Source organism: Mobula birostris, chromosome 5 (assembly GCF_030028105.1).
Source record: "Mobula birostris isolate sMobBir1 chromosome 5, sMobBir1.hap1, whole genome shotgun sequence".
NCBI classification, from domain to species: Eukaryota; Metazoa; Chordata; class Chondrichthyes; order Myliobatiformes; family Myliobatidae; genus Mobula; species Mobula birostris.
In genome coordinates, this window is record NC_092374.1 from 51,830,821 (window position 1) to 51,858,413 (window position 27,593).

A 27,593-nucleotide genomic window follows, 5' to 3' on the forward strand; every position below is an offset into this window, starting at 1 on the left:
AGCAGTTGGGATAACCTTAGTAATTGTGACTATTTCAATACTATATTTATAGACTCCCCTGTCTTTCAAGTACTTTCCTTAAGGTGACACAGGTTTATCCAACCATAAGAAACTGAATCTGTGGGAAAGAGTACAGACAAATGTTTCAGGCTAAGACCCTTCAGCAGGGCTGGGGAAAGAAAGATGAGGAGTTACCCTGCAATTTAAAAAGATTTGGCTGTACTCTTTTCCATCAATGCTGCCTGGCCTGCTGAGTTCCTCCAGCATTTTGTACGTGTTGCTTTGATTTCCAGCATCTACAGATTTTCTCTTGCTTGTGAGAAACTTGACCTATTTATGTTTAAATCCTCTGATTTTACATCTTTATTTTTTTTAATGAAAACTGCTTTTAACTTTAAATTGTAAACTGTTAAGGGTGTCCAGTACAGTTTTCACCAATTTACCAGTATAAGTTTACATAAATTATGTTTTGGACCTAACCACAATTTTACAAACTTACAAGAGTCTGTAGTGATGCACTTTTAGATGCTTATTTCATAGTGGTTGTCCTCTTGAGAATTTATCCAACAGCTTGTTCATAAAGTAATTTGGGTTCCATTGTTATTCTAATATATTTTTGGTCTCTATCTTTGACTTTCAACCAATGTAAAATCTCTTCAAGTCACATGCTCCCACTGTGCAACTCATTAGTTTCACAAACACAACGCTTACTGGATAAATCTTGATCTGCCCTATGCTTTTCAGTTGCATAAACTAAACTAATAAAACATAAGTGAATATCAAGAACTCAATGACTCATTTAAACTATAACTATTGCATTACACAACCTTGGTAAGTACGCCCACATCTCCTTCTTGTAGTTCAAGAAGCAAATGTATTCTTGACACCCAGAGTGATCAATTAAGTTTGAAAAGATTGTGATGAGTGTAGAAGTAAAAACAGCACAAATCCGGTCAGGAAATGTACCAGTACATCAGGAGAGTGGGGGGATGTAAAGATACTTATGGACTCACTTTCAAGGACACTTCATCTCATGTTCTCAATACTTACTGCCTATTCATTTATTATTAGTATTTCTTTATTTTTATATTTGCACAGCTTGTCTTTTACACACTGCTTGAACATCCAAGTTAGTGTGGTCTTTCATTGATTCTGTTATGGTTATTATTCTATTATAGATTTATTCTGTATGCCCACAAGAAAATGAATCTCAAGGCTGTATATAGTGACATATATGTACTTTGATAACAATTTTACTTTGAACTTTGAAATACTTCCAGTGCCACACTGACTCCAACATCTTCTGCTATGAAATATATCCTGTCTCCTGGTTAAGTAGCCTTTGCACAAGCATCATGTATATGCAGTTATATGCCACTCTTTGGACGGTGACAAGAACCTTTCAGTCCACTCAAACTGAGTCCATGTCACTGCACTTACTACTCCCTGAAATTTCAATGTCTTCTAAAAAATGGAAGAAGTCATGAGCTACACCAACCTTCCCAGCCTTAAAGACTCGGCAAATGTTCTTGATGCATTTAAAATCTCACTGGGCTTTCTTAGAAACAACAGCTCAGATTTGTACTGCAGATACGCATCCCTTATGCAGGTACAAGGACACACCCCTTGTGGAAAACAAATACCTCATTACTAACCACATAGTAGAGGTCATTAACTTCAGCCTTTGCTGATGACAGCCCTCAAAAGAGTTCACACAGTCCATCCAGGATATGGTCACCTGCTCCCCAAATTGAAGCTACTGTATAACTCAACATAGAAAACATAGAAAATAGGTGCAGGAGTAGGCCATTCGGTCCTTCGAGCCTACACTGCCATTTATTATGATCATGGCTGATCATCCAACTCAGAACCCTGCACCAGCCTTCCCTCCACACCCTCTGATCCTCCTAGCCACAAGGGTCATATCTAACTCCCTCTTAAATATAGCCAATGAACTGGCCTCAACTGTTTCCTGTGGCAGAGAATTCCACAGATTCACCACTCTCTGTGTGAAGTTTTTCCTAATATCAGTCCTAAAAGGCTTCCCCTTTATCCTCAAACTGTGACCCCTCGTTCAGGACTTCCCCAACATCGGGAACAATCTTCCTGCATCTAGCCTGTCCAATCCCTTTAGGATTTTATACGTTTCAATCAGATCCCCCCTCAATCTTCTAAATTCCAATGAATACAAGCCTAGTTCATCCAGTCTTTCTTCATATGAAAGTCCTGCCATCCCAGGAATCAATCTGCTGAACCTTCTTTGTACTCCCTCTATGGCAAGGATGTCTTTCGCCAGATTACGGGACCAAAACTGCACACAATACTCCAGGTGTGGTCTCACCAAGGCCTTGTACAACTGCAGTAGTACCTCCCTGCTCCTGTACTCGAAACCTCTTGCTATAAATGCCAGCATACCATTCACCTTTTTCACCGCCTGCTGTACCTGCATGCCCACTTTCAATGACTGGTGTATAATGACACCCAGGTCTCGTTGCACCTCCCCTTTTCCTAATCGGCCACCATTCAGATAATAATCTGTTTTCCTATTTTTGCCACCAAAGTGGATAACTTCACACTTATCCACGTTAAATTGCATCTGCCATGAATTTGCCCACTCACCCAACCTATCCAAGTCACCCTGCATCCTCTTAGCATCCTCCTCACAGCTAACACTGCCGCCCAGCTTCGTGTCATCCGCAAACTTGGAGATGCTGCATTTAATTCCCTCATCCAAGTCATTAATATATATTGTAAACAACTGGGGTCCCAGCACTGAACCTTGCGGTACCCCACTAGTCACTGCCTGCCATTCTGAAAAGGTCCCGTTTACTCCCACTCTTTGCTTCCTGACTGCTAACCAATTCTCTATCCACATCAATACCTTACCCCCAATACCGTGTGCTTTAAGTTTGCACACTAATCTCCTGTGTGGGACCTTGTCAAAAGCCTTTTGAAAACCCAAATATACCACATCCACTGGTTCTCCCCTATCCACTCTACTAGTTACATCCTCAAAAAATTCTATGAGATTCGTCAGACATGATTTTCCTTTCACAAATCCATGCTGACTTTGTCCGATCATTTCACCGCTTTCCAAATGTGCTGTTATCACATCTTTGATAACTGACTCCAGCAGTTTCCTCACCACCGACGTTAGGCTAACCGGTCTATAATTCCCCGGTTTCTCTCTCCCTCCTTTTTTAAAAAGTGGGGTTACATTAGCCACCCTCCAATCCTCAGGAACTAGTCCAGAATCTAACGAGTTTTGAAAAATTATCACTAATGCATCCACTATTTCTTGGGCTACTTCCTTAAGCACTCTGGGATGCAGGCCATCTGGCCCTGGGGGTTTATCTGCCTTTAATCCCTTCAATTTACCTAACACCACTTCCCTACTAACATGTATTTCCCTCAGTTCCTCCATCTCACTGGACCCTCTGTCCTCTACTATTTCTGGAAGATTATTTATATCCTCCTTAGTGAAGACAGAACCAAAGTAATTATTCAATTGTTCTGCCATGTCCTTGCTTCCCATAATCAATTCACCTGTTTCTGTCTGTAGGGGACCTACGTTTGTCTTTACCAGTCTTTTCCTTTTTACATATCTATAAAAGCTTTTACAGTCAGTTTTTATGTTCCCTGCCAGTTTTCTCTCGTAATCTTTTTTTCCCCTTCCTAATTAAGCCCTTTGTCCTCCTCTGCTGAACTCTGAATTTCTCCCAGTCCTCAGGTGAGCCACTCTTTCTGGCTAATTTGTATGCTTCTTCTTTGGAATTGATACTATCCCTAATTTCTCTTGTCAGCCACGGGTGCACTACCTTCCTTGATTTATTCTTTTGCCAAACTGGGATGAACAATTTTTGTAGTTCATCCATGCAATCTTTAAATGCTTGCCATTGCATATCCACCGTCAATCCTTTAAGTGTCATTTGCCAGTCTATCTTAGCTAATTCACGTCTCATACCTTCAAAGTTACTCCTCTTTAAGTTCAGAACCTTTGTTTCTGAATTAACTATGTCACTCTCCATCTTAATGAAGAATTCCACCATATTATGGTCACTCTTACCCAAGGGGCCTCTCACGATAAGATTGCTAATTAACCCTTCCTCATTGCTCAAAACCCAGTCTATGATTATGGTTATGAGTTCCATATTATGGAATCCACCACATCACTGTCCAGCTAGGTCTATTAAAGGAGAGAACAATTTCTGCACTTGACCTCACAGATCATTCATTCACAGGCTAAAGGCCTGTTTCAATGAAGTTTGAGATTTGAACATAAAGAAAGAAGTCCTAGAGATTTTGTCTGCTGTTCACAAGCTGCTTTACAGAATGTATTTTGGAATCAAGTATGGGAACATTTAAGTTGTGGCAGTTCTGCACCAATTTGGTGACTTCCAGGAACTTCATCAAAGTTGCTGGTGAATGCAGCAGGCCAGGCAGCATCTGTAGGAAGAGGTGCAGTCGACTTTTCAGGCCGAGACCCTTCGTCAGGACTGCACCTCTTCCTACAGATGCTGCCTGGCCTGCTGCGTTCACCAGCAACTTTGATGTGTGTTGCTTGAATTTCCAGCATCTGCAGAATTCCTGTTGTTTCCAGGAACTTCATATCTGTTTCCATTTACTTCAATCGAACAGAAGGGGCCTGCTGGTGATTAAGATACGTATTAGTTAACGCATTAAAAATATCTTTCATTAGTTTCAAATATCTTGTTTCTATAAAAGTTTTCCATTGTATTTTTTTTAAAAAGGCTGGCCTAATATCCCATAAGACCATAAGACATAGGAGCAGAATTAGACCATTTGGCTCCACCATTCAATCATTGCTGGTCCTTTCTCCCCTCCTCAGCTATAATATTCTCAAAGATGGAACTTTTCTGGACCTTTGAAAATACAGATTAGTTAGCTGTAATATTTCACTTCAGCATTTTCTGTGAGTGTTGCTTCTTCTTCTCACAACTAGCACAATGACATCAATATGCCACACTTCAGCATAAGCGACTGAATTCACTGTAGACTGCCTCCTCATAAAGACAAGTTTGAACATAGTTCAATTGTAAGCTGCAGGCATGGGTGATTTGGCGCTGACAACAAATTCTGGGCCATTAAGTTTTAAGAAATCATGCAATCGCACATTCGTCCTTCAAATACCAGACATATATTTTCCTTCCTTACGAATCCAGTAAACTTAAGATACCTTCAAGATATAAAACTGAAGAAATATTCACACAAACTGAATAAGAGTAACCATCAGTGAAGCATGAACGAGTCTACTTGCACAAGGAGTTGATTTGTTCAACAAGCTCTACTTGTACCAGATAAATGCTGGTTCTTTTTTCTACAGTTCCTAAATCTGTAATCTCTCAATTTGTACTACAGAGTAATCGATTAAAGGAAAACGTGTAAGATTGCTGTGGATTTGCCTCCATTGTGAATTAGACCCTTTTACAATTGTTTTTTCTTTTACACCATTACAGAAATGCATGTTAGTATCAACATTATGATTTTCAAAAATCAAATACAAATTCTATATTCCCAGACATGTACAGATACAAAGAACACCATTCATTTATGTTACAATGTTAAAGTAACAATATTAAAATGCACCTATTTTGAGGCAAGAATAAAGATGTTGGAGAGAGGAAGGGAGGAGTTGTGGGTGGGAAGGCATTGGCAAGATATTTATGGCAGTGGGGTAGAATTTGAGAGTCCTATAAAATATTATATGGAAAGTTGAAGAGGGCATATCTTGGAGCCATTTATCAGAGACAATAGCACACAGGCCAACCTTTTATGTGTGGATATTAGATTTCAGAAATTAATGGAGTAGAGAAAGATGCTGGAGGGAATATAATACTTTTGACCAGTTTACTGCCCCATAGCACACAGCTTCACTCATCAACAGACCAAAGCATTTTGATATTGCTACATTATTCCAGTAACAAAAGCTGTTAGTGCACTCACCATCATTATGTGGTTGGAATGCAGAAGATAAACTTCAATCTTTATTTTGGAAACTATCTGTAGTAGCAAAATCAATACCATCATCTTTTTCTCTTCCTCCATGGTGACAATTTTTCAAGACAAATCTTTGTTCAGTAACAAAGTTAAAGAGAAATTAACTTAGTTTTAGTAACAAAGTACAAACAGAAATTGATGAGGGTAGTTTAATACTGTATCTATTCACACCTTGCTAAAAATAGCAGAGACTTCAGTTACAACTATGACAGTAAAAGTAGGGGTGAACATTTTAAGGCTTGTATTAAACAGAATCTCAAGTTTTATCTTACCCCAATTATTTGTTCTTTCTGATAATATCAACAAACTGTATCTGGAAATCTCTCTCCAACTTTTCATTTATTGCATGAACTTACACTGGATTTTTGTTCCAGCAAGATATATTTGATTTTGGTGACTTAAAAAAGGTGGGAGAGCTGCCAAATAGGTCAAGTGCTCTGCTAATCTCTTTGTCCTATCCAACAATGTAAGCCTCTCAACCTTGAAATCAATTGCAGCAGTACAATGGTGACATTAAAATTCCAATTACATACAATATAAAATTGAAGAAAAAGGTTTAATGCTTGAAAACAGCATGATCTCTTTGCTTGGAGATTGTTTCTCACTATTTTATTATATTAAAAAATCAGTAATGCTTCTACAGCCCACTACTGCTAATCATTTGTTAAACATCAACATTTTCCACTTGTTTCTTAAACAACATATAACACTGGACAACAAAGATCTTACTTCCTGAATACGTTAGGGTGTATCTTATGGATTTTGGGCTGTTGATTATGAAATTCACCATGAAATTTCCCTATCTTGCACCATTGCTTTGAAGTCACCAATATTTGTGATTTCAATTCATAATTCAAGTCAATTAAAATGTTGCCCACAATGTAGGCTGAAAAGTTTTCTATCCTGTTCAGGTATGCCCAGGCATGATTAGGCAGGGTGGATGCTGTATAGCAGCACAGGTTTTAGAAAGCATCATGCACACACCATTCTATGCATTGTGCTTACATGTACCTTATATCAGTTTGCGATCAGTATGCTCTATGCACATAGCATATTATGCATACTCGTTACATTAAAGTAAATGTATTGTCAGGATTATTTGTTTTAGCAAAACGTCTCACCAATGTTGCAACAGCCACAATATTTTCTGTTATACCCGTGGTGAGTATACACTTAAATCTCAAAGAAGGGATTTAATCTCATTTTATTAAGAAAATCTTAATCCCTGCATCTAGTTTTTTTTAGATATTTACAATTTTGAGATTATGTTAGGAAATATATCCCTAACCTCGAAGTTTTAGACAAACATGAGTCCCTGGATGCAATACATAAATTTGATCCTGTTACTCGTAGTGTGGTATCCTATTTTTATCAGATCCTACATTATGGAGCTTGGATGAATACTGCAAGTTTTAAACAGGCATAGGTGGATGAATTAGGTATAGAACTGACAGAGGAGGTCTGGGATGAGTGTTTAAATAGTATACATGATTGTTCGATCAATGTCAGACACAAACTTACACAGTTTAAAACAATACATACACTCCATTATTCCAAAGAAAAGTTGCACAGTTTCTACCCTGATGTTTCACCAGTTTGTAATAGATGTAAACCTGTGAACAGTAACTTGTCACATTCATTCTAGTCACGTTGTAAGCTTTATGCATACTGGAAAAGTATTTTTCACTGTGTCTCTGAGGCTTTTGGGAAGCAGTGGGAACCAGACCCGCTCATAGCCATTCTGGAAGCAACAAGCTCCCTATCTTCAGCCTATATGCATGAAAAAATGGCTGTATTATTTGGAATGGTGATTGCTAAGAAGTTAATCCTGCAAATGTGGAAAATGGACTCTACACCTACGTACGATATATGGCTGGGGGAACTAGCAAGTACTTCGCATTTGGAGAGACTGAGACTATATAATGAGGACAGAGGGGACATCTTTGAAAGGATATGGGGCCCTGTATTGGACTTCCTTACGGGGTGAGGACTGAGGTTTTTTGGTGCGATGCACCTCTGCTGTGTATGTTTACTTCTGCCTTTATATTTTTCTCCCTTTTGCTGCTCAATATTTGATTTGATTTTGTTATGGTTGTGGCTTTTGTGGATGTGCTGTTTGTTTTTTTGTTGTTTGTAATAAATAAAAATAAAAATATTAAAAGAAAGAAAGTCTATGAGTTCTACTTTGGGTGTAAAAGTGACAAGCAAGATAAAACCTCCTCACGCATGTTGCACAATATGCATTTTCGATCTTAGGGCTTGACTCACAGGTACTTGGAAGACAATGCCATTCACTGTCCTGATATGGTGACAGCAGAAGGATCATGGGACAGACTGTTACTTCTGTCCAACCAGTGTATCTGGTTTCTCTGCTTAACCAAGAAATCTACTGAATACCCCCAATCTCCCTTCAGCAATGAGATCTGTGCTGCAAGACCACAGTCCTCCAGTACCGAAGTCACCAGAAACATGGAGTCTACAGGAGGAAAAACGCAAATACAATGATGCATGAGCCAGGAATGGTAAACGACACAGATACTGATACAGATTTTCAACCCTTTATGTCAAGTAGGCCTCATCTGATAACTCAACAGTAGTTAACTGACCTGGTTAGGGACTTGGATTTGTCAAAGGCAAAAGCAGAATTATTGGGTTCAAGATTGCAAAGATGGAATCTGCTGTCACCAGGAGCAAAAATTTCCTTGAAGGAATCCGTTATTTGAATCAGATGCTTCCTAGAATAACTGAGGCCAAGATTAAGGAAGGCACTTCTGTTGGCCCACAAATTAATGACAGGCAATTCGAAGAACTTCTAATAGAACTGGAGAAAATCACACAGAGGGCATTCAAGGATGTTGTTGAAAATTTTCTTGGCAACCACAGAGCACCAAACTACATGCAACTGATTGACAACATACTTCAAGCGTACAAATCCATGAAGTGCAACATGTCACTGAACATGTCACATTAGACTTCTTCCCTGAAAAAGTCTTGGCACTGTCAGTGACGAGCATGGTGAAAGGTTTCACCAGGACATTGTGGTCATAGAAAAATTGTATTAGGACATCTGGTATCCATCAATGCTGGCTGATTATTGTTAGACACTGAAGTTGAGAAGTCTCAGACACCGAGTATAAATGAAAGTCATTAACAACACATTTTTAGCTTTGTTGAACTATTGCAAAGCCTCAGCACTGTTACACAATTAAATGCATTATATTCAATACAAATTAATTTCTTGTTTCTCTAAATTCCTGTGTGACACAAATAGGCTGAAAATATATCTGTGCTCAGTTTCAAGCGCTCTATCAGAACTACATGGAAATTCTGAGGAAGCAACAGATTTGAAAAAAAATTGTTGCCCAGTGAAATCCATCAAGCAAAAAAATCGAATGAAAGGACATTCATTGCCCACTTCAGTAATGTATATAAATAGAATTGAAGAACCCCTCTTTTTTCTGTAACAAAGAATACATACAAAAGATAAGAAATACTATACTTCTCCTGCAGGAGTGTCTTTAGCAAAGATCGCCAGCTTCCAAATGTGTAGTTACAAGATTTACCAAGGTCAAGAGGGCTCCGGGCAAATAGCAAAGGATTACATGCTGTGAAGCTTCAAACTACTCCTGAAAACTTTGGCAAGTTTAACTTTGAAATTTCCATTTATTTATATAATATAATTATATTGCCTAAAGCACAACTAAGTTATGAATTGTTTCTAAAAATCAGTGAATGAACTTTATATTGAATATGAGGAACTTAATTAAATTTTACTTGGATGATATGTAACAAAATGGCAGAGCATTTGAGGCAATATCCTGCTAGTCACTGTGCAACGGTACAATGGACCCCACCAAGACTGAACTGTGCACTTCAAAGAATGGGGAAAATAATCCAATGTAAATAACAAACTTTGTATGGGCAATGGCATTGGTGCAATGAACATCAAAACACAGTTTAAATACTTTTGAAATTATTCTGTCCTACCTTAGATAAGAGCATAAACTACTCATGCAATATATGTTGTTTTCCGCATTGTCTTAAAATAGTCAACTTATCCTTCAAATTGCATGGAAGCATACATTTCTTTTAAGCATTTTTACACTTTTTAAGAAATAAGGTGTTCACAGTTTTAGACTTTACTGCCTGCACCCACATGCATTGTCCATCATTAATTGTCACTGCACTGTGGAAACACTTACATATTTTATGCTAGACCATAATATACGGCAGGAGGAAAATCAAGTTATTTGGCCTATTGAGCCTCCTCCACCAATCCATCATGGATGGTTTATTATCTGGCTCAACCTCATTCTCCCACCTTCTCATCATAACCTTTAACACCCTGATGAATCAAGAATACATCAACACCCGCTTTAAACATACTCAATGACTTGGCCTCCACAGGCATCAGTGACAACGAATTTCACAGATTCACCATCCTCTGGCTAAAGAAATTCTTCCTTATCCCTGTTCTAAGTGGACATCCCTCTATTCTGAATCTTAAACCTCTGGTCTTAGACTCATCAGCTATAGGAAATATCCTATCTACATCCAGTCTATCTAGGTATTTCAATATTTGATAGGTTTAATGAGATTTCCCCTCATCCTCCTAAACTCCAGCAACCATAGGCCCAGAGCCATCAAACGCTCATCATATGTTAACTCTTTCATTCATGGAATCATTCTCATGCAGTGCACTCAGGGTTCAATCATTTTCTATGTTTTTTTGTGATCGTAAATCACTGCTGGATAACACGTGCAGGCGGGTTTAGAAATAGTAAGATAGCACAGCTCAACACATGGCTGAAGACATGGTGCAGGCGGGAGGGTTTCAGATTTATAGATAATTGGGCAGTTTTCGAGGGAAGGTGGGATCTGTTCCGGCAGGACGGTTTACATCTGAACTGGAGGGGGACAAATATTCTTGCAGGCAGGTATGCCAGAGAGGTGCCGGTGGATTTAAACTAGATAGAAGGGGGGAAGGGAACCAAAGTGCAGGAACAGATGTAAGGGAGAAGGAAGAAAAAGAAAATAGTAAAGTTGTATGCACCGTTAGTGATAAATAGGTGGAATAGGTGGAAATTTTTTTAAATGCATTTATTTTAATGCTAGAAGCATTATAAGAAAGGTGGATACGCTTAAAGCATGGATTGATACCTGGAAGTATGATGTGGTAGCTATTAGTGAAACATGGTTACAGGAAGGGTGTGATTGGCAACTAAATATTCTTGGATTTAATTGCTTCAGGTGTGATAGAATCAGAGGGACAAGAGGGGAAGGTGTCGCATTGCTTGTCAGAGAAAATATTGCAGCGGTGCTCTGACAGGATAGATTAGAGGGCTCATCCAGGGAGGCTATTTGGGTGGAATTGAGGAATGGGAAAGGTGTAGTAACAATTATGGGGGGGGTATTACAGACCACCAAATGGGGATCGAGAATTGGAGGAGCAAATTTGTAAGGAGATAGTAGATATTTGTAGTAAGCACAAGGTTGTGATTGTGGGAGATGTTAATTTTCCACACATTGACTGGGAAGCCCATACTGTAAAAGGGCTGGATGGTTTGGAGTTTGTAAAATGTGTGCAGGATAGTTTTTTGCAGCAATACATCGAGCTACCAACTAGAGAAGAAGCAGTGTTGGCTCTCCTGTTAGGGAATGCGACAGGTCAGGTGACAGAGGTTTGTGTTTGGAAGCATTTCGGGTCCAGTGATCACAATGCTATTAGTTTCAATATAATTATGGAAAAGGATAGGTCTGGACCCAGGCTTGAGATTCTTGATTGGAGAAAGGCTAACTTTGAGGAGATGCGAAAGGATTTAGAAGAAGTGGATTGGGACAATTTGTTTTATGGAAAGAATGTAATAGAGACATGGAGGTCATTTAAAGGTGAAATTTTGAGGTTACAGAATCTTTATGTTCCTGTTAGGTTGAAAGGAAAGGTTAAAAGTTTGAGAGAGCCATGGTTTTCAAGGGATATTGGAAATTTGGTTCGAAAAAAGAGAGTCATCTACAATAAATACAGGTAGCATGGAGTAAATGAGGTTCTCAAGGAACATAAAGAATGTAAAAAGAATCTTAAGAAAGAAATTAGAAAAGCTAAAAGAAGATACTTGCTTTGGCAAGTAAGGTGAAAATAAATCCCAAGGGTTTCTACAGTTATATTAATAGCAAAAGGATAGTGAGGGATAAAATTAATCAATTAGAGAATCAGACTGGACAGCCAGGTGTGGTGCCAAAAGAGATGGGGGAGATTCTGAACAATTTTTCTTCGCTATTCACTAAGGAGAAGGATATTGAATTGTGTAAGGTAAGGGAAAGAAGTAGGGAAGTTATGGTAACTATGAGGACTAAAGAAGAGGAAGTACTGACGCGTTTAAGGAATATAAAAGTGGATAAGTCTCTGGGCCCTGACCGGATATTCCCTAAGACCTTGAGGGAAGTAAGTGTAGAAATGGCAGGGGCTCTGACAGAAATATTTCAAATGGCATTAGAAACGGGGATGGTGCCAGAGGATTGGCATATTGCTCATGTTGTTCCATTGTTTAAAAAGGGTTCTAAGAGTAAACCTAGCAATTATCGGCCTGTCAGTTTGACGTCAGTGGTGGGTAAGTTGATGGAAAGTATTCTTCGAGATGGTATATATAATAATCTGGATAGACAGGGTCTGATTAGGAACAGTCAACATGGACTTGTGCATGGAAGGTCATGTTTGACAAATCTTACTGAATATTTTGAAGAGGTTGGTAGGAAAGTTGACGACGGTAAAGTGGTGGATGTTGTCTGTATGGACTTCAATGAGACCTCTGACAAGGTTCCACACGTAAGGTTAGTTAGGAAGGTTTAATCGTTAGGTATGGATTTAACAGTGGCCGGATGGGAGATGCCAGGGAGTAGTGGTGGATAGCTGTTTGTCAGATTGAAGGCCGATGACTAGTGGTGTGCCTCAGGGATCTGTACTGGGTCCAATGTTGTTTGTCATATACATTAATGATCTGGATGATGGGGTGGTAATTTGGATAAGTATGCAGATGATACTAAGATAGGTGGAGTTGTGGATAATGAAGTAGGTTTTCAAAGCTTGCAGAGAGATTTAGGCCAGTTAGAAGAGTGGGCTGAAAGATGCCAGATGGAGTTTAATGCTGATAAATGTGAGGTGCTACATTTTGGTAGGACTAATCAAAATAGGACATACATGTTAAATGGTAGGGCATTGAAGAATGCAGTAGAACAGAGGGATCTATGCATAATGGTGCATAGTTCCCTGAAGGTGGAATCTCATGTGGATATGGTGGTGAAGAAACCTTTTGGTATGCTGGCCTTTATAAATCAGAGCATTGAGTATAGGAGTTAGGATGTAATGTTGAAATTGTATAAGGCATTGGTGAGGCCAAATTTGGAGTATTGTGTACAGTTTTGGTCACTAAATTATAGGAAAGATGTCAAGAAAATTGAGAGAGTACTGAGAAGATTTACAAGAATGTTACCTGGGTTTCATCTCCTAAGTTACAGAGAAAGGTTGAACCAGCTGGGTCTTTATTCTTTGGAACGTAGAATGTTGAGGGGGGACTTGATAGAGGTATTTTAAATTATGAGGGGAATAGATAGAGTTGACGTGGATAGGCTTTTTCCATTGAGAGTGGGGGAGATTCAAACAGGAGGACATGAGTTGAGAGTTAAAGGGCAAAAGTTTAGGTGTAAAATGAGGGGGAACTTCTTTACTCAGAGAGTGGTAGGTGCACAGAACGAGCTTCCAGAAGAAGTGGTTGAGGCAGGTTTGATGTTGTCATTTAAAGTTAAATTGGACAGCTATATAGACAGGAAAGGAATGGAGGGTTATGGGCTGAGTGCAGGTCAGTGGGACTAGGTGAGAGTAAGAGTTCAGCACGGACTAGAAGAGCCGAGATGGCCTGTTTCCATGCTGTAATTGTTATATGGTTATAACAAGAATATCAAATACTGTAGGACTATCCCATCAGTGAGTTGCCCGATAGTGATGGAGCCTGGATTTATTGCGTACCATTGTGTTATCGTCCAGGAATTTTCTTTTACAGTTGAAAGGTGCACTGTGCGAGTGACTGTCTTGGATGTTTTTACTGTGTTCACAAGACCCCATCAGATATTGGTAATGTAGAATACTGCAAGTCTGGTTCACCGGTTCATTGGTGAGACTGACGGCGGGGGAGCTGCATGCTCAGTTGTGGTGAGGATCATCTGTTTTAGCCAACCAGGGGTGGAAACGCAGAGAGGGTGGGGGAGAGCCCCTGCGGGGCACCCAGGAATCAATACTTAAGTTGGGAGTTGGCCCATCCCATTGGTGCTGCTCTCTAGTGTTTCCTCATTGGAAGATCCAACTTGACCAGGACAACTTACCTTCAATTCTATAGTCATGCTTCTTAGGAACTTGAGCTATATGTTTTTTTTTCTTTGTGATTGTATGTTTTTCTGAAATCATAACCTTATGTGCTATTTGTTCTAAGTGCAGTGTGCTGTATGCTGTTGGTAACATGATTTGTACCTTTGCTCCAGAGGATCGCTATTTGGTTTTGCCATATCCAAGTATGGTTGAATGGTAATTAAACTTGAATTTGAACTTGGACTCCTCTGGACCATCTCCAATGCCAGCACATTTATTCTTATATAAGAGACCCAAACCTGCTCACAATATTCCAAATGCAGATTGACCAATGCCTTACAAAGCCTCAACATTACATCATTGCTTTTGTATTGTAGTCCTCTCAAAATGAATGTTAACATTGCACTGCCTTCCTTACCACCGACTCAACCTGCAAGTTAACCTTTAAGGATGTACTGGTAATTTATAGATCAGACAGCATAAAGAAAGAAAATTTACTTCCCTAAAGGGCATCAATAAACTAGCTAGGCTTTGACAACAAGACAGTTGTGAACACTAAAGCAATAGCTTATTACTATTTAACATTTATTTCATTAGAGTTATGAAGTAGAGTAAGGTACAACAATGAAAACAAACACCAACCCATCAATTCTGCACCAAACATCAACCATTCATTCACTTTTAAACTACATTAATCCCATTTTCTTAAGTTCTCGACAATCAGCAGCACACTAGTGACTAAGTAAATTATCAACTTGCTTGTTTGGGATGTGGAACATCCAGAGGTAACTCATTCAGTCACAGAGAGTAAATGCAGACTCACTGAGGTTGGTTTGCTGGAGCTGCAAGGGAGTCGCTCCACCAGCTGTGTCACAGTGCCAGTCCAATTACTTGAATTCAGATATTCCCTTCGTCATGTATGATACTCTGGGCCTCATAGATTTTAGCTCAATATATTAAATGCTCTGCTACAGCGTTAATTTTAATATTTAGTTTAACAAGCACATCTACAACAGGTTCATGGAAGGATCTAGCATGTTACTTGACCTGATCAACAAAGTACTTCACTTACTGACGTGCAAACATTTAAAAGGAAGATATTTTGACTCTATGTAGTGAACTGAATTAATAATGTCCCCCAAACTCAGAATCAGGTTTAATATCACTCAAATATGTCATGAAAGTTACTGTTTTGTGACAGCAGTACATTGCAATACATAATAATAAACTATAAATTACAATAAGAAATATATTTTTAAAAATAGATTAAATAAGTAGTGCAAAAAGAGAAAAAAATATTGAAGTGCTGTTGCACAAAAAATGCTGGGTGAATTCAGCAGGTCAGGCAGCATCTATGGAAATGAATAAACAGTTGATGTTTTGGGCTGAGATCCTACTTCAGGACTGGAAAAGAAGGGGAAAGATGCCAGAATAAAAAGGTAGAGAGATGGAGAGGATGACTAGGTAGAAGTTGATAGGTGAAGCCAGGTAGGTGGGAAAGGTAAAGCACTGGAGAAGAATGAATCTAATAGGAGAGGAGAGTGGACCATGGGAGAAAGGGAAGGATGGGCTGCAAGGGGAGGTGATAGTCAGGTGAGGAGAAGAGGTAAGAGGCCAGAGTGGGGAAAGGGAAAAAAGAGGGAAGAGGATGGAAAAAAAAACAGGAGAAATTGATGTTCATGCCATCAGGTTAGAGTCGACTGAGACAGAATGTGAGGTGCTGCTCCTCCACTGTGAGAGTTGCTTCATTGTGGCAAAAGGAGAGACCATAGACTGGCATGTTGGAATGGGAATGGGAATAGGAATTAAAATAGTTGGCCACCGTTTTTGGTGGATGGAGTGGAGGTGCTCAGTAAAGTAGTCCCGCAATTTACACTGGTACTCACTAATGTAGAGGCAGCTACATCGGGAGCACTGGATACGACAAATGTGTTGGCTCACCTAGAAGGACCGTTTGGGGCCCTGAGTGAAGGCAAGGGTGGAGGTAAATCAGCAGGTATAACATTTATGTCGCTTGCACGGGTATGTGCAAGGAGAGAGATTAGTGGGGAGGGATGAATGGACAAGGGAATCACAGAGGGAATGATCCCTGTGGAAAGCAGAGTGGGAGAGGGAGGTAAAGATATATTTGGTGACAGGATCACGTTGAAGGTGGTAGAAGTTGTAGAGGTAGTGTTCATGGGTTGGTTCATTGTCCATTCAGAAATCTGAAGGTGGAGGGGAGGAAAATGCTCCTAAAACATTGAGCATGTGTACTCAAACACCTCCTTGATGGTAGGAATGAGAAGGGAGCAATCCTTAATGATGGATTTTGAGTCATCAACTTTTGAAGATGTCTTCAATACTGGAGAGGTTAGTGCCCATGGTGGAGCTAGCTGAGTTTTCAATTTTACGCAGCTTTTTCTGATCCTGTGCAGTGGACCCCTTGCACATCATATGGTGATGTAACCGTTAGAGTGCTTTCCACCGTACATCTGTAGAAATTTGCGAGTGTCTTTAGTGACATACCAAGTCTCCTCATACTCCTAATGAAATATATCCACTGTTGTGCCTTCTCTGTAATTGCATCAGTATGTTGGACCATGTATTCTTCTCCACACCAGAGATGTTGACACTAGTATAGATCTTCAGAGATGTTGACACCCAGGAACTTTAAACTGCTCACCTTTTCTATTGCTGATCCCTGAGGACTCGCATGTGTTCCCTTGTTTTCCTCTTCCTGAAGTCCACAATCATTTCCTTGTTTATACTGACATTGAGTGCAAGGTTGTTGCAACACCATTCAACCAGCTGATCTATCTCACTCCTGTATGCCTCCTTGTCACCATCTGATATTTTGCCAACAATCATTGTGTCATCAAATTTATAGATGGCGTTTGATTCCAGAGATGAGGGAATTAGCCGATGAGGAGAGATTGAGTTGCCTGGGAAACACATGCTGGAATTCAGAAGAATGAGAGGGCATTTTTTAGAAACATGCAAAATTATGAAAGGGTTAGATAAGACAGAGGTAGCAAAGTTGTTTCCACCAGTAGAAAGACTACAACAAGTGGACAGAGTCTCAAAATTCACATGAGTAGATTTAGGATGTAGATGAGGAAGAACTGCTTCTCCCAGAGAGTGATGAATCTGTAGAATTCTCTGCCCAGGGAAGCAGGATACACTGCCTCATTAAAGATATTTAAGACACAGATAGATTTATGCATAACAGGAGAATATAGAGTTTTGAGAATTTAGGATTATGGGAAGGTGCAGCTGAGTCCATGTTCAGATGAGCCATAATCTTAATGGAAGGCAGAGAAGGTTCAGCCGGCCAGTTCATTTACTCTTCCACTTATTATTTATTATATAAGATGGAGCTGGGGAAACAGTACAGCTCTGAGGTGAGGCACTGGGGAAAGGGCCTGAGAGTGAGGAATGAGCTGACGTTTGACCTCTTTATGCGTTGGGTCAGATTGCATTGGAATCAAGGCAGTAGGGTCTGGGCCCAAGAGCATATCGAAGTGACAGGGCCCAAATCTGAGAGCAAGGAACATGCTGAGGTTTGACTGATTTAAGTACCAGACCAGCTCGACAAGGTCAGGGTGTTGGGGTCGGAGGCGAGGGACAAGCCAGTGTTCAGCTCGCTCGCGTCTCATCTCTGCACTGAACTGAGGCTGTGGTCTGCAACTAATGGGCTCCTAGATTGACTGCATTGTTGACTGGCTGTGAACTCACTTTGTGAACTTTAGTTCTGAATGCTATTTGCTTAATTTTTATAGCTGGCATGATTTGTTCTTTATTGTTTTGTACATTGGGTGTGTGACGGTCTTTTTTTTAAATGTGCGCTGTGGTGTTTCTTCACTTTGTGGTTGCCTGTCAGGAGATGGATCTCAAAGTTGTATGTATTATACACACTTCGATAATAAGTGAACTTTGAACTTACGTTTTTATTTATTTTTCTCTTCCCTCCATCTTTTTGATCAATTTTATAAGCATTATAAGATCATACAACACGACAAGAATATGGTATTATATAATGCATTAATACCATTTTCTGTAGATCTCATAGATGTCTATTCATGTAAAACTATGCATGTCGAGGGCTGATAGGGTGAAAGGTGTCTTCACAAGAGCTTTTATATCTTTCTTCGAAGATTAACATGTCAGGAATATTAAATGTATGACCCTGAATGAATGCAACTTTTTTTAAATATTAAGAAAAGCTGAAGAGAAGCTTTAGTTTCAAATCTGAAACCCAGTGAATTGGCATGAATTTTCCATCTATTAATTAGTAATAAAATTCTTTTTTCGGCAGCTAATAATTTTTCTCTAACACTTAAGAGTCACTTTGAATTTCTTACACACAGAAATTCATATTCCGTTTGCAATTTAAAATCATGACATTAAACCGAGGAACCAGCAGCTTTTCCAGGAAAATAATACACAGATTCCATGGCATTACTGTTAAGATCAAGTAAGTTGGCAGACTGTCTTGCAACTCTTTTTCCTCCCATCTTCGATACCATAGAACTGAGGATGACTCTGTATTGTGTGTTCTGAGATGACCACAGAGCATTCTGTGAGTCATAGATGCCCCTACAATGGAAGAAAGCTTCAAAGTATATAGCCAACCTATTCCTTTCATAATTTCATTAATTTCTATTAGGTCTTTCTTGAGCTTCACTTGCTCCAAGGAAAATAAGCCCAGCCTATCCAATCTCTCTCTCTTAACTAAAGGCTGCCAGTCCAGGCAGTGTTATGGTGAGACTCATCCACACTCTTTACGGCAAAATTATATATTTTAAGGTGCGGTGACCAGCATATTTCACAATACTTTAAGGACAGTCTAGGTATTGACATTCGTTTTGCACCGTACTATTTACTGCCTATGTCCTACCTATATTTAATCTTTGTGACTTACAACTGTCAGGATTAAAGTCCATCTACCAATGCTCCACCATTCTTTCCATCTGATTAATATCCTGCTTTAATCTTGGAAAAAATGTTTGGCAGCATCTGTGACTTACTAGTCATTCCTCTTACAATCACATCTAAGCAGTTAATACATATTCCTAACAACACAAGTCCCAGCAGCAATTCCTGCTGTAAGTCACTGATCTCAGACTTCAAATCAAAAAAGAATCCTTCTGCTTCCTATTAGCAAGCCACTTTTGGATCCACTTAGCCTACCTGCCTTGGATCTCATGTGGCTTAACCTATTGGGTTTACTATTCATGACTTTGAAAAGCATATTTATGATATCTATTGCCCTGCTTTCTTCAATCATATTAGTTACCTCTTCAATACACTCTATCACATTAGTGAGACATGATTACCACTGAACAAAGCTATGCTGATTGTCACTCACTTGCTCCTACTTTTCCAAATGTAAGTAAATTCTATCTCTTAGAATTTTGTTACAAATAATTCCCAGTCACTGACACAAGGATCACCTGTCTGCAGTCACCTGTAGTTACCTAGTTACCTGATTCACAGTATGAAGTCTAGTTCCTGCATGTGAAAGATGTAAACTATTCAATGTAGTTTATAGAGTAGATAGAGTGATGCTGGGGGAAAACAATAGATCAAACAGCATTCATGAAGAGAAATGGACAGTTGACGTTTGATGTCGAGACCCTTCATTTAAGTCAAACTTCATATGTTGACTGTCCACTTCTTTCCATAGGTGCTGCCTAACCTGCTCAGTTCCTCCCACGTTTTCTGTGTTACTTATCCATAAACTTAACTAAAGCAGAATAGTGTCGCATCTTGCGTTGCTGTTTGTGAGATCCAGCCGAATGTAATCTGGCTGCCAGGTTTCCCATTTTAAAATAGTGGCAATACTTTTAAATAACTTAATCGGTTGTAAAGTTTTGGGAAATCCTGGAGTCATTCAACATGTCATTCAGTTACAAGTCTTTTTTGCTTTCTTTCTGCCAAAACCTTGAAATTCATGCTAGAAGATCAGAGAAAAATTAAAAATCAATAGGCTCACTTACTAAGTAAAGCAATCATCAGCAACTTCCCAATACAAGCTCAACACATTTCCAGCTAACTGAATATTACCCCCTGCCATAATCTCAGGCTGAATGAAAAGATGACTTCTCTATTTTTTTGCGATTTACATCTTTCCATGGTCTTTTCTCCACATACTCTTTGATCTATTCCTGTTATCTATTCTACCAAATAGCTCACCTCCAATTTCAAGGCCTAACTTAAATTTCAGTGCTTAAGTGATTGCATCCTGTCAGACATCGAGCCAAGATAAACTTTCAGCCCATGTTATCCTTGTCAAAAATTCAACAACTACTACTGTAACGAACTATGTTTGGCCACCTTCCACTGGAATAATTACACACAATAGAAATCTCATTATTTATTTTCTAGTGGTCTTTCAGGAACTCTGCTATCTTCTGTATAAATACCATTCATAAATACCAGCTTAACAAGTTCCTGTTACTCTTATCCTATCCCACTTCACATCCACAAACACGAGGAAATCTGCAGATGCTGGAAATTCAAGCAACACACATCAAAGTTCCTGGTCAATGCAGCAGGCCAGGCAGCATCTCTAGAAAGAGGTACAGTCAACGTTTCGGGCCGAGACCCTTCGTCAGGACTAACTGAAAGAAGAGCTAGTAAGAGATTGGAAAGTGGGAGGGGGAGGTGGAGATCCAAAATGATAGGAAAAGACAGGAGGGGGGAGGGATGGAGCCAGGAGCTGGACACTTGATTGGCAAAAGGGATATGAGAGGATCATGGGACAGGAAGCCTAGGGAGAAAGAAAAGGGGGAGGGGGAAGCCCAGAGAATGGGCAAGGGGTATATTGAGAGGGACAGAGGGAGGAAAAGGAGAGAGCGAAAAAGAATGTGTGTATATAAATAAATAAATACCGGATGGAGTATGAGGGGGAGGTGGGGCATTAGCAAAAGTTTGAGAAGTCAATGTTCATGCCATCAGGTTGGAGGTTACCCAGACAGAATGTAAGGTGTTGTTCCTCCATCCTGAGTGTGGCTTCATCTTGACATAGAGGAGGCCGTGGATAGACATATCAGAATGGGAATGGGATGTGGAATTAAAATGTGTGGCCACTGGGAGATCCTGCTTTCTCTGGCGGACAGAGCGTAGGTGTTCAGCGAAACGATCTCCCAGTCTGCGTCGGGTCTCGCCAATATATAGAAGGCTGCATTGGGAGCACTGGACGCAGTATATGTCTACTATAAGCCTACTGACTCTCCCAGCTATCTGGACTATTCCTCTTCTCACCTTGTCTCTTGCAAAAATGCCATCTCCTTCTCGCAATTCCTCCGGCTCCGCTGCATCTGCTCTCAGGATGAGGCTTTTCATTCCAGGACGAGGGAGATGTCCTCCTTTTTTAAAGAAAGGGGCTTCCCTTCCTCCACTATCAACTCTGCTCTCAAACGCATTTCCCCCAGTTCACGCACATCTACTCTCACTCCATCCTCTCGCCACCCCACTAGGAAAAGGGTTCCCCTTGTCCTCACCTACCAGCCTCCGGGTCCAACATATTATCCTCCGTAACTTCCGCCACCACAACAGGATCCCACCACTAAGCACATCTTCCCCTTCCCCCCCACCCTCTGCTTTCTGCAGGGATCGCTCCCTACACGACTCCCTTGTCCATTCGTTACCCCCCCCCCCCATCCCTCCAAACCAATCTCCCTCCTGGCACTTATCCTTGTAAGCAGAACAAGTGCTACACATGCCCTCACACTTCCTCCGTTACCACCATTCAGGGCCCCAGACAGTCCTTTCAGGTGAGGCGACACTTCACCTGTGAGTCAGCTGGGGTGATATACTGCGTCCAGTGCTCTCGATGTGGCCTCCTACATATTGGCGAGACCCGACTCATACTGGGAGATCGTTTCGCTGAACACCTATGCTCTGTCCGCCAGAGAAAGCAGGATTTCCCAGTGGCCATACATTTTAATTCCACGTCCGATTCCCGTTCTGATATGTCTATCCACGGCCTCCTCTACTGTAAAGATGAAGCCACACTCAGATTGGAGGAACAACACCTTATATTCCGTTTGGGTAGCCTCCAGCCTGACGGCATGAACATTGACTTCTCAAACTTCCGCTAATGCCCCACCTCCCCCTCGTACCCCATCCATTATTTGTTTATATACACACATTCTTTTTTGCTCTCTCCTTTTTCTCCCTCTGTCCCTCTCAATATACCCCTTGCCCATCCTCTGGGTTTTTTCCCACCTCCCCCTTTTCTTTCTCCCTAGGCCTCCTGTCCCATGATCCTCTCATATCCCTTTTGCCAATCACCTGTCCAGCTCTTGGCTCCATCCCTCGCCCTCCTGTCTTCTCCTATCATTTTGGATCTCCCCCTCCCCCTCCCACTTTCAAATCTCTTACTAGCTCTTCTTTCAGTTAGTCCTGATGAAGGGTCTCGGCCCAAAACGTCGACTGTACTTCTTCCTAGAGATGCTGCCTGGCCTGCTGGGCTCACCAGCAACTTTGATGCGTGCCACTTCACATCCAATTCACCCACTTCTCTTGTTCTCACTGAGCTGTAATAGATTATCTCAATTTTCATAGCTTGCCATTGTTGTACCTCCTCCAATTTTACAATGTCCTGCTAAACACCACACCTCATTGACCATCTACTCTAATTGTAAAGAACAACTTGGAGGTTGGTGAACTTTTGTTACGTTCTCTGTGGCAGTCAGTGCTGAAGGGAGACCAGACAGAGGTTCATAAGATTACGAGTGAGATCGGGTAGACAGCCAGTGTCTTTCTCCCAGGGTTGAAATGTCCAATACTTGAGGACATGTACTTAAGGTGGAGGGAGTGGGCAAGGTGTAAGATTAAAGATGAGTAGGACAAGGATTTTTTGACGTGGAGAGTGCTGAGTGCCTGGTGGGTTATGGACCATATGTAGACAGAAAAGATTAGTTCAATGAATTCAGCAGAACACTCCAGGCTGAAGGGTCTCTCATTTCTGTTATCATCCTTTGAACGAGAACTACTTAATGCCTGCACAGAACTTGGAAGTATCTTGAATTATATGTTGAGGATAGTGAAAACCACTGAGAAGATCACTAGGGTCTTCCTCACCCTCTATTTTTGACAGTTACTGGGAGCATTGTATAAGAAGGGCCTAAAGCATTGTTGAGGATCCCTACCGTCCATCCTATAATCTCTTTGACACCAGGACTCGGTCTGCCAGACTGGGTAACAGCTTTCTCCCCAGGATATGAGACCTACCTTGCTGCCACTGTGGTCTTATCAATAAAGCAGTGAGCTATTTACTGGTTGCTGTTTACCTGTGCTGCATACTTCACATGCATTTTGAATTATAGTTTATTAACTTATTAGTTGTAATATTTTGTTTTGTATGCAGTGTGTGGTAAATGTATTGTGGGTGTACCATATTCTGGAGCAACGTTGTTTTGTTTTGTTGTATACATGTTTGGTCAAATAAAAATCAACTTGAACTTGAATTTGACGTTTTTAAAAAATTTTTAGCCTGTCACTTTGCTAGTAATATTTCCAGGCTAATTTGTTCTAACGTCTTTACAAATTTTGTACCAACTAGCTTTTTATAAAATGAAAACTAAAATCATAGAGCATCAGGTCACATTTTTCCGCAGTATTTTTTCTACAATAAGTTCATTTAATCCATCCATTTTCTGGCAAGGTCTATCATTATCTCCTTCAGTATTTACCACACCTACCTGATCCTTGTCCTCCACAGATTTTGAAATTGTGGCCTATATCCCCTTCCAAGTCATTAACATGTAATACTGAACTAACAGATTGATAAAATTATTCTTACGTAAAATATAGATTGTGTGTGGCTAACAGTAAGCAATCAGGCTGTAATATACTCCAACCATTTCAGATGATAATGTAAACTGAGAGTGAACCTCCAGAGGCTTGGACTTGCTCCCAAAGCAGACTGAATTGAGATGTTTCAATTCACTTTTTTATTGAGCAAGCAGATGGTGCCTTTTGATCCGAGAGAGTTTCAGTTTGCAGATTTCAATTGCTTTGTACTTCAGTGCAAATAGGAGGGATTTCCTATAATATGACAGCATGTGCTAATTGTCTGCCTAAGCCATGAAATTAGTGAGTTATTACAGATATGGATTCCTGCTGTGAGTCAATGTATCTATTAAGATCTACACTTATGATTACACAGGAAGAGACTACAAGGCACATCAAATCAATGCAGGTTCCCCCAGAGAGTAATCCCCATTCCTCCTGTTTTTACTTTCCTGTATTTCTCTACTTAATTCTCGCCCACAAATGCTCATCAGCTCACCTTGGATTCACCTTACTGCTAAGCTATACAGAGGGGTAACCAATAGTGGCCAATAAAGCTAGCAGCATGTTTTCGGGGATGAGGAAACCTCCAAATGAAGCACACGTAGTACAGCACAAATGCACAAATTTTAAACAGAACATTACCAACTGGTCAGATTTTTATGGAATAGTGAACAATGTCAAAAAAACTAGCCATTTGACTCAAATAATATGTTTCTCTATACCAGTCTCATTCATCCCATCCTATCTTCATACCTTTGCTTCATTTACCCTTCATCTATTCGTCCAGTTCCCCTTCAGATGCATTTATACATCAGGCCATCTACATGCTTACCACTATGGTGAGACTAGTTTTTCCTGAATTCACTATTTTATTTATGAGCATCCTATACTTGCTTATAAATACAAATCATGTGTAAACTATTAGCACCGTGGAAAAATGAGAACATTTTTAATGAGAAAAAGATAGAGCTGCAAGTTCAAATTGCAATATACTGCATTGCATCATAGGTCTCACAGAAAGTGGAACCTTCCCATTCCTGGTCTGCACTGGAAATGTGCATTAAGCATTCCATTGGAAGTGAAACTGTTGGCTATCAGCACTGTAAAAGGAATGACAATGTTCTGATACTCTAAGGGACAATTGAAGCGGACATATCACCCCTGAATCTCATAAATTGTTCCTATATGGATTTTTTTTTACATTGTTTGTCATTTCATTGTCTTTTTTTCACTTCCTTTTATTCTAAGCTTGCATTTTCCTTCTCCATCATTCAAAGTTTCTTTATTGGCTCTTAAACTCCATTGATTAGGAGATGAAGTATTGGTGTTGCTGTGTATCATGGGCCAAGGCACTCTTCTGACAAATTCATTGAACTACTCCCATAATTGAGCTGGGTCAGCAGAACGAGATTGAAACAAACACTCAAATTTCTGTGATCTTCATTATCAAATCAGAAAAACAAAATTTATTTATATCTCCATTTTAAGGAAGCTGTTTAAAATTGGAACATAGGTCAGATATTAAAACATGCAGGAAAGGAGAGTACGGTGAATATCATAATGCTTTCCCTGTTGCCAGGTCATCTGTAAAACTCACAGATTCATCTATGAAACCCACAGCTCTAGTTGGTGGAAGGTTCTTATAGTTGATGGAAATCCATGTTACATTTCCTCAGACATCTCAGACAAGTGTTTATGAGTGACATCTGTGACAAGAATACACATAGATGTTAGCTGTCCTGTGTGATCAGCAGTTGGTCTGCCACCTGTCTTCGGGAGAGAGAGAGATAAGGAAAACAATGGAGCAGCGTTGGGAGATGTGTAATGAAGGGACAGGAGAGAGAGCTGTCTAGAGCGGCTCCCCCTTTGAACCCTGAACTGTTTGAAGAGATGGACAGGCGATACCCCAGCAGGGGGATAAAAAGGGACAGGTTCGCTAAGGCAGGACACACGACACCACGAGGTAACGAGGCCCTGGAAGCGGTGCCCCCCCGCAAGTCGGCGGGAGTCGTTTTGGAAGGCTGGTTGCGGAACCAAGCCATAGACGCCCAGGGTGGAAAGGTACGATCAGCGGGAACCCGGTGTGTGTCCACCCTTGCTTGGGTGCCAGGTTCACTGCAGAGGATCAACCGCATCTGGAGGAGGGGTCACAGTCGGTGACCTCAGGTGACATCACAAAGGACTTGCCCGAAAGCTGCTTGTGAGCAATATCGCAGGTCTGTGAGTGGAAGCCGTTTTGAATGATCATTCATTCTTGTTCTCTCTCTCCTTCCCCCCCACATTGTCCATCGCCACGGCAACGATTACTGCGAACTGAACTAAATTGGACTGAACTTTGCGTCACTTTGAAATTGGTCATTTACCCCTAGACAACGATAGAGCTTGATTGATCCTGTTATCTAAATTCTGTACACATGTGTATTTATCATTGCTGAACTGTTGCATTTATTATCCTTTCGCTTACTGTGTTGCTTGTTTCTTTAATAAAACTCTCTTAGTTCTAGTAATCCAAACTCCAACTGAGTGATCCATTTCTGCTGGTTTGGCAACCCAGTTACGGGGTACGTAACACATCTTAGAACATTCTGAATTTTCTTTGCGGGTGACCACATTACACCGGGTGCAGGTTGGTATTCACAATACCCAAAGTGTACTTAAAGTGGTTTTTAATATTTGAATTAAGGACAGAGAAAAGTCTACTGAATCTTCAAACCTATTCCATTTTTAAGTTACTATGTACACTTAGCTATAATCCAATCTATCTTACTTTTGTGTTTATGACAAAACAGCTTTTAAAGTGCTGGAATTATCCCCTCACACACTGAAGGACAATTAAATGAGCTCAAGGAGACTATAATGCTAATATTACTAATCTATTCTCTTCCTCATCACAAAATGCCTTCTTGTCATCAAGTCGCTTATATCAAACTATTGATCTGTTATTGTTGTGGACATGCTTCAATGAGTCTGTTCTCCCTATTCTGACAGCTGCTGTAACTTCTTTAACAGACTTCATACATAATGGAGCATATTTACCGAGCAAACACATCATTCAGCCCATGTCTAAACCTTACTGCATGTCATCCCACCAAGACATTACCATATGTATAGACAAATGGTATTGGTATACATTTTGGTTTATTATTACTTCATATATCGACAAGTGAAAAAATTACCTTTGCAAACCATCCATACAAATCATTTCAAAACATAATTACTTTGAGGTGGTACAAGGAAAAAGCAATAACAGAATGTAGAATCTAGAAGTAGTATTACAGTTTTCAGAGAAAATGCATTTCAGGCTGACAATAAAATGCAAGGGTTGTGACAAGGCAGACTGTGAGGCCAAGAGATCATCATTATTAATGTTACACTTTCTGCACTGGAGAGCAAGATATTTTTATGTCACTAAGGGAGGAAATTACCAGCCACA